The following is a 16,220-nucleotide window of genomic DNA, read 5'->3' as shown; positions in this document are numbered from 1 at the left end:
TTTCCTGCTGCAGTAGCAGTTCCCCAGATCACTCTTGTTGGTATTAAATACAGGAGGATTTGTGTGTGTGTGTGTGTGTGTGTGTGTGTGTGTGTGTGTGTGTGTGTGACTATAACTTCAGGAAACCCAGGCACTTGGGTCACCATAACCTCTCAGGAGACTTGGCTGATTTAGTCAGCAATCTGCTGTTAAATAAGCAAGCCCAGGTGACCCTAAGGGCTGGACGATTGTGTGTGTCCACCGCAGAAAGGAGGAGAGAACAAAATTCACCAGAGAGCCATGAACTGCACAAATTTTGCCCTGCCCAGCAATGCAGCACCCTGCCAAGGACACCATGGGACTCTGTGGACAGAGTCCTTATCACTGTTATAACAAAAAACCCTTGAGAATGTTTTCTTGGTTGGTCTTTAGAGAGTAAGACATCCATATGGCTGTTCTGAGACTCTGGTAACTTGCTACACTAGCCCCCATGTTGGACACGCAGGGCCAAGTTCTGTTTGCCTCTTTATTAGCAATGCAGACAGGGACAGCTTTCTCCCTTGCTTCAGGAGCAAATTGTCTGGGAGGAAAGAGACAGCTTTTCCTGTGGTGAGCAAGTTTCCATTTCCTCTGGGTGTGCAGGAGAGGGTGTAGGAAGGAAGGGTGTGTGGGAGGGGGTGTAGGTAGGGGGTGTAGGGAGAAAGGGTGTGCAGGAGGGGGTATAGGGAGGAAAGGTGTGTGGGAGGGGGTGTAGGGAGAAAGGGGTGTAGCGAGGAAGGGTGTGCGGTGGGGGGGGGTGTAGGGAGGATGGGGGCATTGGAGAGGGTGTAGGGAGAAAGGGGGTGTAGGGCGGAAGGGTGTGCGGTGGGCGTGTAGGAAGGATGGGGGTGGGGGAGAGGGTGTAGGGAGAAAGGGGGTGTAGGGCAGAAGGGTGTGCGGTGGGCCTGTAGGGAGGATGGGGGTGTGGGAGGGGGTGTAGGGAGGAAGGGCGTGCAGGAGCGGTGTAGGGAGGAAGGGTGCGGCGTCGGGAGTTTCGTGTTCTGAGATACCATTAACTAGTGAGCAAAGGTTGCAGTGTCTCCATGGAGACAAGACAGCAAGCGAGACAGCGTGTGTGTGGATCTAAGGTTAGAGCTGATTAGTAAATGTCAGCTGCACCACTGTGTTCCTGTAACTGCCCTCCACCAGCACGGGCTAGGGTCCCTGTTGGGAGAAACAAACACAGCCAGCTGTGGAGGAGGGGAGGGGAAGGGAAGAATACAATCACAGGGCTGCTCGTGCCCCTCCATCCCAAAGCTAAGCACGTAAGCATTAAAGAGAAAACTTGCTGACACCTTACCTGCGCGGTTGTTACAGCTTCTCATATTCTTCGGTGTCCAGGTCAGGTCATGGATTCCATCAGACCCTCAGGGCTCTTTTGATTCAATGGAAGCACCCGCCTGTTGGCGCATATACCTTATCGGAGTAGGGCAGAATGACTAGCAGATATTCCAAGGGCCTGCTCCTTTGCTTTGGGCGGTGGGACGTTGCCAGACCCTACCTCCTCTCTTGCTTGCTCCGTCACATAACAACAGCACTTCGCCCTTCTCTAGCACCTTCCCTCAAGGATTTCCAAGCTTATAAACTCTGCTCAGTGCCCTGTGAACCAGGGACATACAGTTATTGCCCAGCCTGCAGAGACAGATGGTCCGTAACCAGCTCGGGGCCTGAGCTAGGACTCCACCAAGCTGAGGTATTTGCATAGTGCCAATCACTGAAGTATCCCACATCCAGGGCCTCAAAGATATTTAGGCTCTTGACTTCCAGTCAGTCCTCCCAGATATGCTGCACAAGAGGAAGGCAGTCAGGAATACCCAGTGAACCCCCAAATCCATGTGTTCTGAGCCTTGTTCTTTGTAGTGTTTCTTATCCATCCCCACCAACAAAGCACTAACGCACCACTCACTCTTCATGGACAAGGGCGACCTAAACGTTGCCTGGGTTACTTGGCACCATATCCACAACCCTTCAGGTTTCCTCCAGGTTAGGGCTGTGATTTGTCTCTTTTTCTCCTGGCCTTGGCCCCAGGGACATTAATAAATACAGGGATGCACACACGAGCCTGCATGTAAGTCGGGCATGAAGCCATGATATAATTTTATTTGCAGAACCAAACCACAATTGCAAGGTGTCCCAGCTCTAAGCTCAGATGCGTCAGTCCACACCTCATGTCAGGCTCCTTTACCTTTGGGGCAGAGACTGTGTCTTGCTCTGTTCTGAATGGTTCAATCATGCGGTTCATGCTTGAGAAATATAGTAGCAAAGGGAAGTTTAATGGGACTGTGACATAGTGCACTAGCTTCCTCTTTCCAAGACTTGAGTTAGGTCACAGGGATGGTGTGTACTGGCTTCATTCCAGCCTCCTGTAGTCGGAGGAAATCAATGGACACAACACACCTTTTGGATACAAGACCTCTGGTAATTTGGTAGCCTCCTTCAATGGTTCACAAAGCCATTAGCAAACACAATTCACTGGTTTAGTTTAGCATCATAGGCCATGCCCAGGAACGGTCAGGTTTTGGGATAGAAAGGGCCAGATGAGCAGGATTGAAGCTCACCCATAGGCACGGCCCTACCAAATTCATGGTCCATTTTGGTCAATTTCACAGTCATGGGATTTTTAAAATTGTAAATTTCATTATTTCAGATATTTAAGTCTGAAAGTTCACAGAAGGGATGTCAAATCCCATTTAATTAGTTTTAACCAGTTAAATGTTTAGTTTAACTTATTAATTGATTAAGTGGAGGCGGGCTGGAGCAGCCCCCTCCTGCCCCCTGCAGCCAGGGGCTGCTTCAGCTGGGCTGGAGTACCCCTGACCATAGCACACCTGGGCCGGGCCAACTGTAGATGGGGGATGCTCTGGCTAGGCTGGAGCACCCCTGCCCATGGCAGGCCCCACGGGCCTGAAGCAGCCCCCTGCCTACGGCAGGTGGGGGGCAGCTACAGCTCCCTCCAGTTAACCATCATTGGTAAACATCATCCATTAAGTGTGATGCTTACCAGTTAACCTGTTCACATCCCTAGTTCATAGTGTTGTAACTGGGAGGGTTCTGATCCAAAAAGGAGCTGTGTGTGTGGAGGGGGGTGTCACAGGGTTATTTTAGGGGGGTTGTGGTACTGATACCCTTCTGTACTGCTGCTGGCAGTGGTGCTGCCATCAGACCTGGGTGGCTGGAGAGTAGCTTCTGCTGGCCAAGAGCCTAGCTCTGACAGCAGAGCCACTGCCAGCAGCTGCACAGAACTAAGGATGGCATGGTAGTGTCACCCTTACTTCTGCGCTACTGTCTGCAGAGCTGGATCCTTTACACTCAGCTCTGAAGACCGCAGTGCTGAAGTACAGGTGGCATGGTATGGTACTGCCAGCTTACTTGTGCCCCGCTGCTGGCAGGGCTATGCTTTCGGAGCTGGGTGCCTAGCCAACAGCCACTGTTTTCTGTCCACCCAGATCTAAAAGCGGAGCAGAAGGGTGGCAATACCACACCCACCGTAAAATAACATTGAGGACTCCCCCTCCCTGCAACTCCCTTTTGGGTCAGTACCCCTAATTTTAGAAACTCTGGTCTCCCCCATGAAATTTGTATAGCACACTGAAGACCAGATTTCCCAGGGGAGACCAGATTTTACAGTCTGTGACACATTTTTCCTGGCCGTGAATTTGATAGGGCCCTACCGTTAGGGCAGCATGTTGTGGAAAAGCCTGTAATACATCTTCCCATAGCATTGGCTGGCGTTCCGAGCCTCTTATATAAGCATTAGATTTTTTTTTTCCCCCATTGTAAAAAAAGACAGCACAAGCAAAATAGCTGAAAAGATGCATGGCCACAGCTGCAGCTGGCGTAGGGCTGTTCTTCTGGTCACTTTGGCAGTCTGTATGGCAGTTTAGCTGGAGAATCATTTACATTCAGAAAATGCAGGAAGGCAATTGGCAGGCGACCACAGCCCTTATAGAGAAACAAGTGTCAGGGGGTATCAATCACTTTTGTTTGGGATATTGCAGTTCAGCAGAAATTCAGGGGTTATAAAGAGACTCTCTCACGCAGACTAGCAATAAAGGTTGCAGTGCAGATACAGATTACAGGGTTCCCTGGGGGCTGTGACACCTATTGATGGAGGCAAATCCTCTTCAAGGCAGCATGGAAAACCTGGAAGCGAGAACCCTCTCATGCCTTCCTATAGATGGAGCCCACGTCTGTGCGTTACAGCTGTGTAAGTGTGTTACCACAGGAGAGAGAGATGGAGAGGTGTTGGCTAGGGGTGGGGCATGCCTGATTAGTTCAACTTTGCAGGGGCGATTTTGCCAGGAAAAGGGTGTAGCTGTTTGAGCAAGGCCAAGTGGGAGGAGGGGGTGGAACCGGGTTGCCAGGGTTGACTATTTCAAGGGCGTAGGGAAGCGGGATGCATGCAGGCCCAGGGGTGCTAGCGATGGGTGCCGGGCAATGTTGGTGCGGTGTTCCGTAGCGGGTGCTGATGGCGATAGGTGAGCTCTTGAGCGATAAGAACACTGGCTTGTTTACCCCAGTTGCTGCAGCATTCAGCCGCGGATCGATCTACTGCTGCAGAGGGCTTGTCTTTCCAAGGGGCTGTGCACTAGGAGGGACAGAATGGGCGAGAAATGCGGCGAAATAGTCACATATCATATATGTCTGTGTGCAGTGGGTCTCAGACAGAGCTGTGGTGTGAAAAACAAAGGGGCACATTCTCTCTCCTGCTACACTCTGTACTGCTCGTACAATGCAAAGGGAATAGAGATTGGCTGCATCCCCCTAGTTTGGGATGAGAGAGTCCTGAGTGGGTGCTGAGCCAGAAGCACAATCAGCTCCGATGCTCTCCTCCCTGCAGGGGCCAGGAAGAGCATGCAGGCACAGGGAAGGAGGAGTGGGTGGACCACGAATCATTCCAGCTCTGCTGAAGTAGGGGATGGTCTCTTGTCAAACTAGTCCTGGTTACAGCAATTCCCAGGTTGCTCTAACCTGCACCAGGGTCAAAAGAGAATCAGGAAACACACCCAGTTTGCAGAGCACAATCTCTGCGAAACAGAAAAGCTGGCCCAAGGATAGAACTTGCATTCAGGAAGGACTGCATTGATGTCAGCTGGTAGTACTGGGTCAGCAGCAGCATTTTGCAAAGGATACAAGTCAGCACCAAAGCAATTCTAAACTAAAAAAAAAAAAAAAAAAAACCAACAACCAACCAGAAGCTAGGGGCTAGCATTCAGCAATTTATTAAGTGTAGTTGATTTTAAAATTGGATTAGTACTTTTGAATGGACAGACATGTACATCTTTTATAGTGTTAACTGCATGTTGGTCCATTACTTTTCCCCAGCCAGTTGTGTATTTTAAGTAAAACAAGCAATTAGTGAAGAAATGTAAAACTATAGCCAGGGAAACAATTGCAGTGAGTGGGTGGGGGAAGAGTTAAATAACACACTCCGGTGCATCTATTGTACATGTTTAAAATTCTGATTCAACTGTTCACACCTGCCGTTTGTGACACGGAAGCTGTTGGCTCCCATTTCTTCTTTTCCCTTTGAGGGTGCCATTTTTGAACAGAGAAGGGGATATCTGTGTTTCCAGTAGTGATGCACACTTATTACCGCTTCCTTCACATTACTGCCTCCTTCATTCCACTTTTCTGCCCTAGATCTCAAAGGCTGTGTCTACACTGGGCCACTTATTCCGGAAAATCAGCCGCTTTTCCGGAATAAGCTGCGAGCTGTCTACACTGGCCCTTGAATTTCCGGAAAAGCAACGATGCTCTACTGTACAAAATCAGCCGCTATTCCGGAAAAACTATTCTGCTCCCACTCGGGCATAAGTCCTTATTCCGGGACACTGTTCCGGAAAAGGGCCAGTGTAGACAGCCCAGTAGTCTTTTCCGGAAAAAAGCCCCAATTGCGAAAATGGCGATCGGGGCTCTTTTCCGGAAAAGTGCGTCTACATTGGCCACAGATGCTTTTCCGGAAAAAGGGCTTTTCCGGAAAAGCAGCCTGCCAATGTAGACGCTCTTTTTCCAGAAATACTTATAACGAAAACTATTCTGTTTTAAGCATTTCCGGAAATTCATGCCAGTGTAGACACAGCCAAAGTGTTTTCCCAATGCCAGGAGCATCATTGTCCCCATTCTATAGATGGGGGAGGAGACAGAGGCACAGAGAGAAGCAGTGACTTGCTCATGGCCTGCCAGCAAGCCAGCAGCAGCCTGGGAATAGAATCCCAGTGCAGTACTCCCGCCACTCTCACCCTGATTCTCTTCAGTAATTTATGCCCATTGGCTCTACTGGGACTGCTCACATGCAAAAAGATGAATGCGCATAAGTCTTTGCAGAGTTGAAGACATCTGCTTCTAGAAGGCTTACAACTTACTTACGTTGTCGACTTTTTTTCCAGTTTTTATATTGGTAATTTTTTCCCCAACTCACATATGTTACAATCAGGTGAATCGTTTAGTCCTTCCCAGGAGATGCTAACTTGACTTTGCTGCCTTTGCCACTAGCAAAGTATTAGAAATGAATTCCCGGGCTTTACTGGAGAGAGAAAATCTCCCAGCACCAATGTAACAGAAACTGCTAGAAGCTGAGACTAAGCCTCCAATCCTGCTATCAGATGTGCACAGACAGACCTCTGTGGCTGCAAGCAAACTGGCTTGAAGTCAATGTGGTTTCATCCACATGAATCAGCCTGCAGGACCAGGGCCAAAAACTGGACTAGATCAGATGTATCGAGTTTCTTTGCACAGTCCAAATATTTCAGGATTTCAGTCTGTCAAGCTATGGTCTCCAAAATGGTTTAACAAAAAGTCTTGCCTTGCACCCAAAAAGCAATGCCAGTAATGCAGCATTGAGAGAGCATCCCAAACATGAGGATCCTGTGAATATGGAATAAATCATGCCACCATGGACACAAGATGTTATTTTAAAAAGGGCTTCCTGCCCGCTACAAAATATTTCTATTTCCTTAGATTTTGTCTGTTTAGTAGCAACACAATCTGAACTCTCTAACTCCATATCCCTGCTCTTCCATAGGGAGTGAGGAAGGGAGGTGGAGAAAGCTCCCCAAGGTAAAGGGCAATTGAGGGGGCAGATTATCTCAGACCGAGGCTACCTCCTTCCCACCATTAACAGGGTCTTCTCCGTGACCTCCTTGGCTCTCCCAAAATCCTGCAGTCTTTTCTTTTTTAGCAGTTGCCTTCCTCATCATCACCACAACTCATCCTTAGAATTCCTGCATCCCCTTCCGCCAGGGTCCCCTCTAGTTCTTGTAGCTTCCTGCCTCCACCACGCTCCCTGGAGCGAGAACCAACTCCATTTGGGTCAGTAGCAAGGTCCTTTCCCTCTCTTGTATGGCCACCCCTATTGTTACCATCACATCTGTCTTCTCCTTCACCCTCTTCAGCCCCAACAGGTCCTCCTCCACTTTCTGCTTCCTCATCTCTGCTTACCTCTACTAGGGCTGCCTCCTGATCCATTGTCTCTGCCAGCCTCTTCTCCCTGACTACCTCTCCCTGGGTTCTCCCCATCGTTACAGCCTCCCTTGCCCTCTCCATCTCTTCTCTCTCTTCAGCTGGGCCCTATCTCAGCCCCAGTCTTTCCCTGCTCCCTCTGCAGGGCCATTACCAGGTGGTGGGCAAAAGGGAGTCCCCCATAGTCTTCAATGAAAGACAACAGCCATTGCCACCCTTTACCATCCGTGTCTGTCCCATCCCCCAATCAGTGTTGTAATGGACAAAATGAAGTGGCTAACCTAACCTAAGCTCCATGTCCCTAATGAGATGTGGCATTAGATTAGCCACAGCTACACTACTGACCTCTCTCCTCTGTCCTTTCTTACCCTTCCCTTTCTGCCCACTGCTGGTATCCCAAAATAGCTATTCCGCGTCTTAAGAGCAAGCCTGTTGTCCTGAAATATAATGGGCTTGCTATTCCGACGTCCCTGAAAACCTCATTGCACAAGGGTGAAGGACATTTCGGAATGGTGCCTTATTTTGAAATTTGGCATGGTGTAGACAGCGCCAAATTTTGAAATAAGCTATTTTGAAATGACATCAAAATAAGCTAAATACGCTACACAATTTGCACTATGCAAATTGTGTAGCTTATTTCGAGGTAAGGGTGTGGTGTAAATGCACCCCAAGGATACGTCTCCATAGCAACATTATTTCAAAATAGCTAGTGTTATTTTGAAATAACTTAATCTGTGTCTACACAGCCGGCAGTTATTTCAAAGTAATGTCGAAATACTGGCAAGCTGGAGGATTTCTTACTCCGACTCCTGTAACCCTCATTGTAGGAGGAGCAAGGGAAGTCAGAGGAAGAGTGCTCTATTTCAAAATAAGTGCCCTGTGGATGCTCCCAGTTTCGAAATAAGCTATGCAGGTGACGCAGCTCAATTTGCATAGCTTATTTCCAGTTAAGCCCTGTTGTGTAGATGCACCCCAAGTGCACCCCCCATATCTATTTCACAAATGGGTCAGTCATACTGGTATGACACCCCCACTCCTCCAGGTGGAACCTTCCTTGGAGGGTCTCACACCATAGAGAAGAAGGGCAAAGTCCAAGTGCAGTAATAGGAGGAGTCCAGGAAGGGGCAGGCCAAGCAGTTCTCAAAATAGGAAGCACAATCTTTTCCGGCCGCTCCTAATCCCCGTGAAATAAAGTGACAGTACCGTGAGAATTCAAAATAATCGATTGGCCTCTCCAGAAAAATCTTGTTCCGTTTAATCCAAATAGTGTCTGCCCTCTCCCCTCCCGGCTCATATGGCACATTCCACCTTGTTGACTCTTTGCGGCGCTTGCTTGGGTGGGGCCCTGGTGCTGCGCTGGGGAGCGTACGCAAATTGCGTAGCAAGTTTGATGGACGCGGCGAGGCGGCCAATCGGCTGCCGAAGAGCTGAGGCGGGGGGCCAATGGGGTCGCGGACCGGTGCTGGGGGAGGCGGGGCGGGCTTCAGTCAGGGCACGGAGTGGAATGGCGGACGGTAGGGGCGGCCCGCCTCGGTGGTAGTGAGCGGAGGGAGCCGGAGCAGAAAGCGAGGCCGCCTAGCGGGGTGAGTGCGCGGGCGCGCAGGGAGCGACGCCCGTCTCCTTGGCTGGCCCCTGAACCTGGGGGCAGCAGCCAGGCCCCTGCCAAATAGGGAGCCGTGCGGCTGGGGTGGGCCCTGCTTCCTGCCATATAATGAGCCATGGGTGGCGCTGCCTGGGGCTCCCCCCCGCCTAGGCCTGGCCTGGGGGGCGGGCTCGGCCTGTCCGCTCGGGGCTGGGGGGCTGGCTGCCTCCATCTCCCTGCCTGGGGGTGGCGCTGGAGCAGAGTCTCCCTCACTGCCAAGCGTGTGGGCCCCTGCCTGGCCCTGTGGGGGGCACCCCCTGAGCTGGGGGGGGGCGCCAAGGGGGGGGCTGTTCAAGGGCTTGGCTGCCAGAGAAGGGCAAAGAGCGGGAGAGCCCGTGGAGCCTGCCAGGATCCCTGCGGTATAGCTCTGGTTAGCATAGGACGTGCGTTGATAATGGGGCGACAGTCTTTTCTGTAGCACCCGAAAGTAGAGAGAAGAGGCCTGTGAACAGATTTGGGGGTTTGTTGGACGGAGGAGGGTGACTTGGGTGGAAGATTGACGGCTGGGTTTGTTTGTTTTTCTCCAAAGAACCCTTCTTCCTCCCCCACCCCTCTCCCCCAAGGTGCCCACACAGCTGGTGACGTGCCTGCTTGGGCGTGTAAAAAGTTTTGCCTGTTTTGTGAAGCTGGCTGCTTTTGTTGGTGCGAGTTTTTTGAGAGTGGAATTGTGGCACATTGGTATGAAGCTGTTGTCTGCCTGATTGCTGCCTTCTCAGCCCAGAGGTGGCTGCATTTTGGTGGTGGAAGAATTAGTTCTCTTCTGCCCGCCCTTCCCCCCGTCTTTGTGTGTGTGTGTTCTTCAATAAAATGTAGCACTTTAAAGACTAACAAGATGGTTTATTAGATGATGAGCTTTCGTGGGCCAGACCCACTTCCTCAGATCAAATAGTGGAAGAAAGTAGTCACAACTATATATACCAAAGGATACAATTAAAAAAAATGAACAAATATGAAAAGGACAAATCACATTGCAGAACAGGAGGGGGATGCGGGGGGAGGGGGAGAGGGGGGAAGGAAGGTAAGTGTCTGTGATTTGTCCTTTTCATATTCATTTTTTTTAATTGTATCCTTTGGTATATATGGTTGTGACTACTTTCTTCCACTATTTGATCTGAGGAAGTGGGTCTGGCCCACGAAAGCTCATCATCTAATAAACCATCTTGTTAGTCTTTAAAGTGCTACATTGTCCTGCATTTTGCTTCAGCTACCCCAGACTAACACGGCTACATCTCTATCACTGTTCTTCAATACTGATTCTTGGTCTCTTCTAGCACATTAGCTTAGGAGTTCTGTAGCTGGTGGGATATGAAAGGGATAGTTTAGGAAGCTAACCTAGCTGTGACTCAGTCTGAAGACAATACTCTTCCTGAAGATATTCTTCAGATTGTTCTGAATTATCTTGTAGGCCTGCATTAAAACTGCTGCTTCAGGATATGAGCTGTATTCTTTTGAAGCAAGGGAGTTGATAGAGACAACAGCTTAAGGGCCCTGTCTACAAAAGGGAAATTTTCTAAAACTTTTAATGGGTGCCAACATTGATTCAACTCTTCTGTTAGCAACAGTGTCCTAGTGCAGATTGGGCAATATGTGTTCTTAACACCATGTTATATATCTCTGCTAAGAAGAGGTTTGATCAGTGCAGTGTTAAAAATGTTGGCAGGCCGTCTGTGACATCCAAAGCTGCAATCAGGAGTGGAGCAGAACTGATATAATCAGTGGGTGGGGAATGCATAGAAAATATTCTTGGTGTAAATGGGGCTATAATTTACAAAGCCCTCTCTGGTCCTCTTGCTTGACTAGCACCCAGAAGTGTGGTCAGCCCTGTGAGAAAGAAAAGTTAATAGTGGAAAAATATGGGAGATCCTCAGAGAATGAGGGTGGCACATAGCTTGTCAGTTCTTCTGCAATGTTGCTTTATGGGGAATGGAGTAAACCCACACACAAACTGGTTGTCAGATGAGGAAGGAAAATAGCCACGATTTTTTTCCCATCAGTTCTAAATGTCTGCAGAACTTGTTACTATTAAAAGTCACAGGAATGAAAATGCCCTTTGTTGTGACTTACTGTACAGTAGAATTTCTGTATCGGTTTCTTTTAGTTTGACTCTTGTGTGGGTTTTTGTGTTAAGTTTTGGTTAAAGGCTATATTGAGCCTCTTGTAAAATGTATTATTAAAATCTTTAACAGACTTGTATAATATTTACAAATTTTAAAAACAGTAATAGCATGACTTTGAAAATCCATTCATTGACTCATGAGTAAGTGCAAAGCTATAAATGGCTGGTGAAAGTAGGTCAAACACAGCTGCAAAATTTGTTTTTATATTTTTAACTTTTTTTAATGTAATACCCTGGTTTGGGGAAGTTCCTCCCAAACTTCACAAGTCTACCCGATTCGAATTCTCATACAATCATCACTTTTAATGCTACTCCCCTGGGTGTGTTGGCAGTGGCAATGATTGATCTCTGAATCATAAAACATGAGCATCTACTAGCAGGATCATCAAGCTCAGTATGTGTAGCCCAGCCAACGCTAGATGGGGACAGCAAGTCACACTGAATGGATGTGGGTTATAGAAAGATCATCTTCCAAGGGAGAACTGAATGTCAACTCCAACTCATCTGATGGAGTGGGTTTTACCCATGAAAGCTCATGATTCTATGTATTTTTGTTAGTCTCTAAGGTGCCACGTAAGTCATTGTTTTTAAAGTTACAGACTAACACAACTACCCCTCTGAAACCTTTTTCCTGTCCACTTACCATTTTGCATGCAAATGGCTCTAGTACTTCTGCTGTTGGTGAGAGTCTTTCCAAGCAGCTGAAGGGTAAAATTAACAGGACTGTGGTTGGTTTCACTGTTTTCTTTAGAACCTGGTGAATAGCAGTGAAAGGGACAACTCAGCTATTGTTTGGGAAAGCTGTTGTCTATTTACCAGGCTGGTGGACCTCCATAAACATTTCATTTTGATTTTGCCTGGTAGATTTCTATTGAAGTTTTCTATTCCTGATTTACAGAAGTGTGTATAGCACAACCCATAATAATTGGAAAAGATGAGAAAATAAGAGTTGAAGACAGCTGAAATAAAGCAGCCTATAGGTAAGGCCCTGCAAATCCACAGACATCTACTTTATATCCACAGCCTCATCCATGGATATGGATGCAGATATCTGTGGCTCATTTTTGCAGATACAAATTTTGCATCTATGCAGGTCTCTAACTATAGGCAGTAGAACTGATAAAAATGCACTAATTTATCTGAAACGCTCTAGTTTAAAATCAAACAAAGTAGTGACTGACTAGTTGTACTATAGGATAGCTACCCACAGTGCACTGCTCTCTGCAGTGCTGCTAGTGAGGATACACTCCATTGGCACAAGCAGTGTGGTGTGGACGTATACAGCCAACTTAATTACTGCAAAGGCTGTATGTCAACTTAGAATCAACTTACGTTTGTGGTATATAGACATGCCCTTGCTAAGGAAAGAGGCATGGACCTGTAAAGAGGTGCAGAGCTATCACTACAGGAGACTTTAGGAATGAGTAATTGATAATGTTCCATTGAGCAGAATTTTATACCATTGTCACTAGGAATTGTATTGCATACCAAATACACTTGATTTATTTGTAAGTTTTCAGTTCAGAACATGTCTTCTGATCAATGATTGAGTGGGTGACACAAATAATTAAAAAAAAAACTTGTGTATAAATTAGGGATGTAAAAGAGTAGTCGATTAGTCAACTACCCGATAAGCCTAGGCAGAATGGTGGGGGGAAGCAGGAGCTGGTATTGGGGCGAGCCGGCTTAAAAGCTGGTTCCCTCCAGCAAAGTCTCTGCATTGCTGCTTCACCCCCCACACACTGCTGCCTCTATCAGATGCAGCAGTGCGGGAGGCGCGTGGGAGGCTGCTCCGGCAGAAGCCCCTGGCTGCAGGAGTCCCAGCAGGGATTTTTGGGACCCACTGCAGACAGGAGCTGCTGCGGTGAAGCAGCCCCTGTTTGTGGCCAGCCACTGCGGACAGGGGCTGTTGCCAGAGCGGCCTCTGCGGCAAGTGGATCTGGCCATGAACATAAGCTGCTCTGGCAACAGCCCCTGTCCACGGCCAGCCTGGCTGCTGTGAACAGAGGCTGCTCCATAGCAGCTTCTATGCGCTAGGGGTCCCTGTGGGAGCTGGGACCCCCTGCAGACAGGGGCTGCTGGACATGATGCGAGCTGGGTCCAGGCGCAACCCGCGCTGCGGCTCTGCAGTTCAAATGTAGTAAGAGCCAGGCTGTCTATATAACCGGCTCTTACTGCATTTAAACTACAGAGCCGCAGCGGGCTAGCTCCTTCTGAGCACTTTCCCTTATCAGCTAATCATGAAAAATGTGTAATAGACTGTGAAATCTGGTTGTCTGTGTGCTTTTATCCTATACTATACAGTCTTTATGGGAGAGACCAGCATTCCTCAAACTAGGAGTACTGACCCAAAAGGGAGTTGCAAGGGAGTCATGATTTGGATAGCTATACTTCTGTGCTGCCTTCAGAGCTGGGAACCTGGCCAATGGTGCCTATTCTCTGGCCACCCAGCTCTGAAGGCAACGCCCTACCAGCACCTGGGCACAAGTAAGGTGGCAATACCATATGCCACCCTTCCTTCTGCATTGCTGTCTTCAGAGCTGGATGGCTAGAGAGTGGTGGTTGCTAAAGACGCAACTCTGCAGACAGTAATGCAGAAATAAGGGTGGCCATACCATGCCATCTTCCTGTGATGCTGCTGGTGGTGTGGCTCTGCCTTCAGAGCTGGACTCCTAGGCTATGTCTACACTGCCAGCAGAGTATGCAAATGAAGTGCTGATTAGCATTTTGTTGTGCTTCATTTGCATAATCTACTCGAGCTGTTTTTGTGCAAAAACAAGCAGTGTGGGAGTTTCCTTTTTGCGCAAAAACCCCTTTTTGTGCAAGAGCCTTCAGATTATGCAAGTGAAGTGACAAAATGCTAATCAGCACTTCATTTGCATGCTCTGCCAGCAAAAGCCAGCAGTGTAGACAAAGCCCTAGCCAGCAGCTTTTACTCTCTGTCCACCCAGCTCTGACTGCAGCGCCACAGCCAGCAGCAGCACAGAAATAAGGGTAGCAGTGCCACTCCCACATCAGTAAGCTTGTGAACCCCTGCAATTGCAACACTGAAATTTCAGATTCAAATCTGAAACTGTGAAATATATTATTTTAAAAATCCTATGACTGTAAATTTGATGGTGCCTGTAAGAATGCTCTAGGTAGGTGTGAAAAACACACAGTAGGAAAACTGGAAGTAATATCTGTTCCATTTTTTTGGGGGGAGGGAGGAGGGGAGGTTTGAGCATGGGCTAGCATGACACACCAAAGGCCCAATATTGTTTTTCTTTGCACATAACCTCTATAAAAGTCAGTCTTTGGCCCCTTCATTGCCTTAAATCAGGAGTGGGGAACCTCAGGCCTTGGGGCCCGATGCAGCCCCTGAGATTCAGGACCCTCCCCCCTACATTGGGGGGCCTGTGCTGAAGTGTCTGTCCCACCTGCCACTCACCCACGGTGCTGGAGTACACAAAATCTACTAGCCTGGGCCCCCTATGCTCTGGTGTGTCAGGGAGTGTCTTTCTCCTTCTCAGTCCAAGGCTTTTCACTTTGCTTTCTCACTTGTATGCGTCCCCTGACTTTTTCTGTGGGTCAGTGACCTTTGACTCAAAAAAGGTTTTCCACCCCTGCCTTAAATCCTTAATGATATGGACAAAATGCAGCTGTTTTCAGTGGAATAGGTGCTTAGGGCATAATGCTTACTGTTTTGAGCAATACCCTTGTTTTTAATGGTATTGCTCTCAGTAGCAAGTACTAAGCCTAATAATATTGGCAGGATCAGGCTTTTAAACACAGCATGCACTTTATAAGTGTCTAGAACAAACTTTTATTCTGTTTTCACTAAAATACGGTTCATAAGCAAATGAGTGCTCAGAACAGAACTACCCTGGAGAAGTTTACTTCCTCTCAGAGTTTCTGCAACTCTGCATGATAAAGAAAAAAATTGCATAATGTATTTTCTCTACTGGGGAATGCCAATATCAAGTCTCCTACATATTGTAGCATACAGGGCAGGCTCATAAGGGCTTTGTGTAGATGTACACAGAATGGTGGCCTGCCCCAGAGTTAGACAATATTTTTATTTCTTTGTGGGCTTTTCTAGATTTTTCACTTGGGGGTTGGAGGGAAGTGGAGAGTGAAAGAGTACTCACTCTCTTCCCTTTTTCCTCCTCCCACAGAAGCTAACACATGAGCATGAGTTGTGATGTTCAGATGCACAGTCTATAGGCTGCATGCTCAAATGCAAATCTCACACGTGTAGTAATAAAGCTAAAAAATAGTTCCAAGGTCCCACCAATTCTTGAAATTGCAGTGAAGCTTTTTGGTGAATACAGTCTGACTACTACTTCATTGAAACTGCAGAGCTGCACTGCGGGGGGTAGCTCCTGGACCTGGTGCAAGCCAGAACTGAGCTGGGCTTGCTCATTCCTGGCTTGCACAGGGTCCAGCAGCCCCTGTCCACTGGGACCCCCAGGAGACAGGGGCTGCTGCCAGAGCAGCCCCTGTTCGTGACCAGCCCTGGCTTCTGATGTTCTACTTCACAGCAGCCTCCCCCACCCTGCACTGCTGCCTGATAGAGGCAGCAGCGTGGCGGGGGGCAGGTGGCATCACAGAGATGGTGCTGGGGGGAACCATCTTTTAAGCTGGCTCCCCCTCTCCCCCCTCCCCGCTGCCTCTGATATAGAGGCAGCAGTGTTGGGGATGAAACTAGTTGAGAAGTTGACTTGACTACCCCCATAAGCCTAGGCTTTAGATCCAAGTGACTTGATAATTGTCTTCTCTGATGGCCTTGGTGGTTCTACGCTACACCCTCCATCTCAATTTGCATTGTTGCTTGTGCAGTTAAGATGAGGGGTAACCTGTGCTGTTCCTCACATTAATTCTGTGCAGTTCTCCCTACTATTCTGTGTGGTTTTGTTTTTAACCCAAAGTCCTTGAACCTGTGTTCAAGATTAGTAGTGACTTACACAGCACTGTAAAGCCCTTGGAGATAAACAGATAAAA

At 48.2% G+C, this 16,220-nt stretch overlaps 1 protein-coding gene across 2 annotated transcripts in view; it reads left to right on the top strand.

The window, feature by feature from the left end:
* The first annotated feature begins 8,906 nt into the window (after positions 1-8,906).
* WASF2 (WASP family member 2) overlaps positions 8,907-16,220 on the top strand; it is a 45,323-nt gene continuing 38,009 nt past the window's right edge. The window contains exon 1 of one of the 2 annotated variants that reach the window (XM_075908843.2): positions 8,907-9,062. The gene's annotated coding sequence lies outside the window, so the exon portion shown is untranslated. The remainder of the gene's footprint in view (positions 9,063-16,220) is intronic. The other variant, XM_075908844.2, reaches the window with a different exon arrangement.

The sequence above is a fragment of the Pelodiscus sinensis genome, chromosome 26 (genome assembly GCF_052426305.1).
Source record: "Pelodiscus sinensis isolate ZL-2025 chromosome 26, ASM5242630v1, whole genome shotgun sequence".
In the NCBI taxonomy this organism is placed as follows: domain Eukaryota; kingdom Metazoa; phylum Chordata; order Testudines; family Trionychidae; genus Pelodiscus; species Pelodiscus sinensis.
Note: the sequence above shows the minus strand (reverse complement) of the source record. Positions and strands in the feature narration are given on the sequence as shown.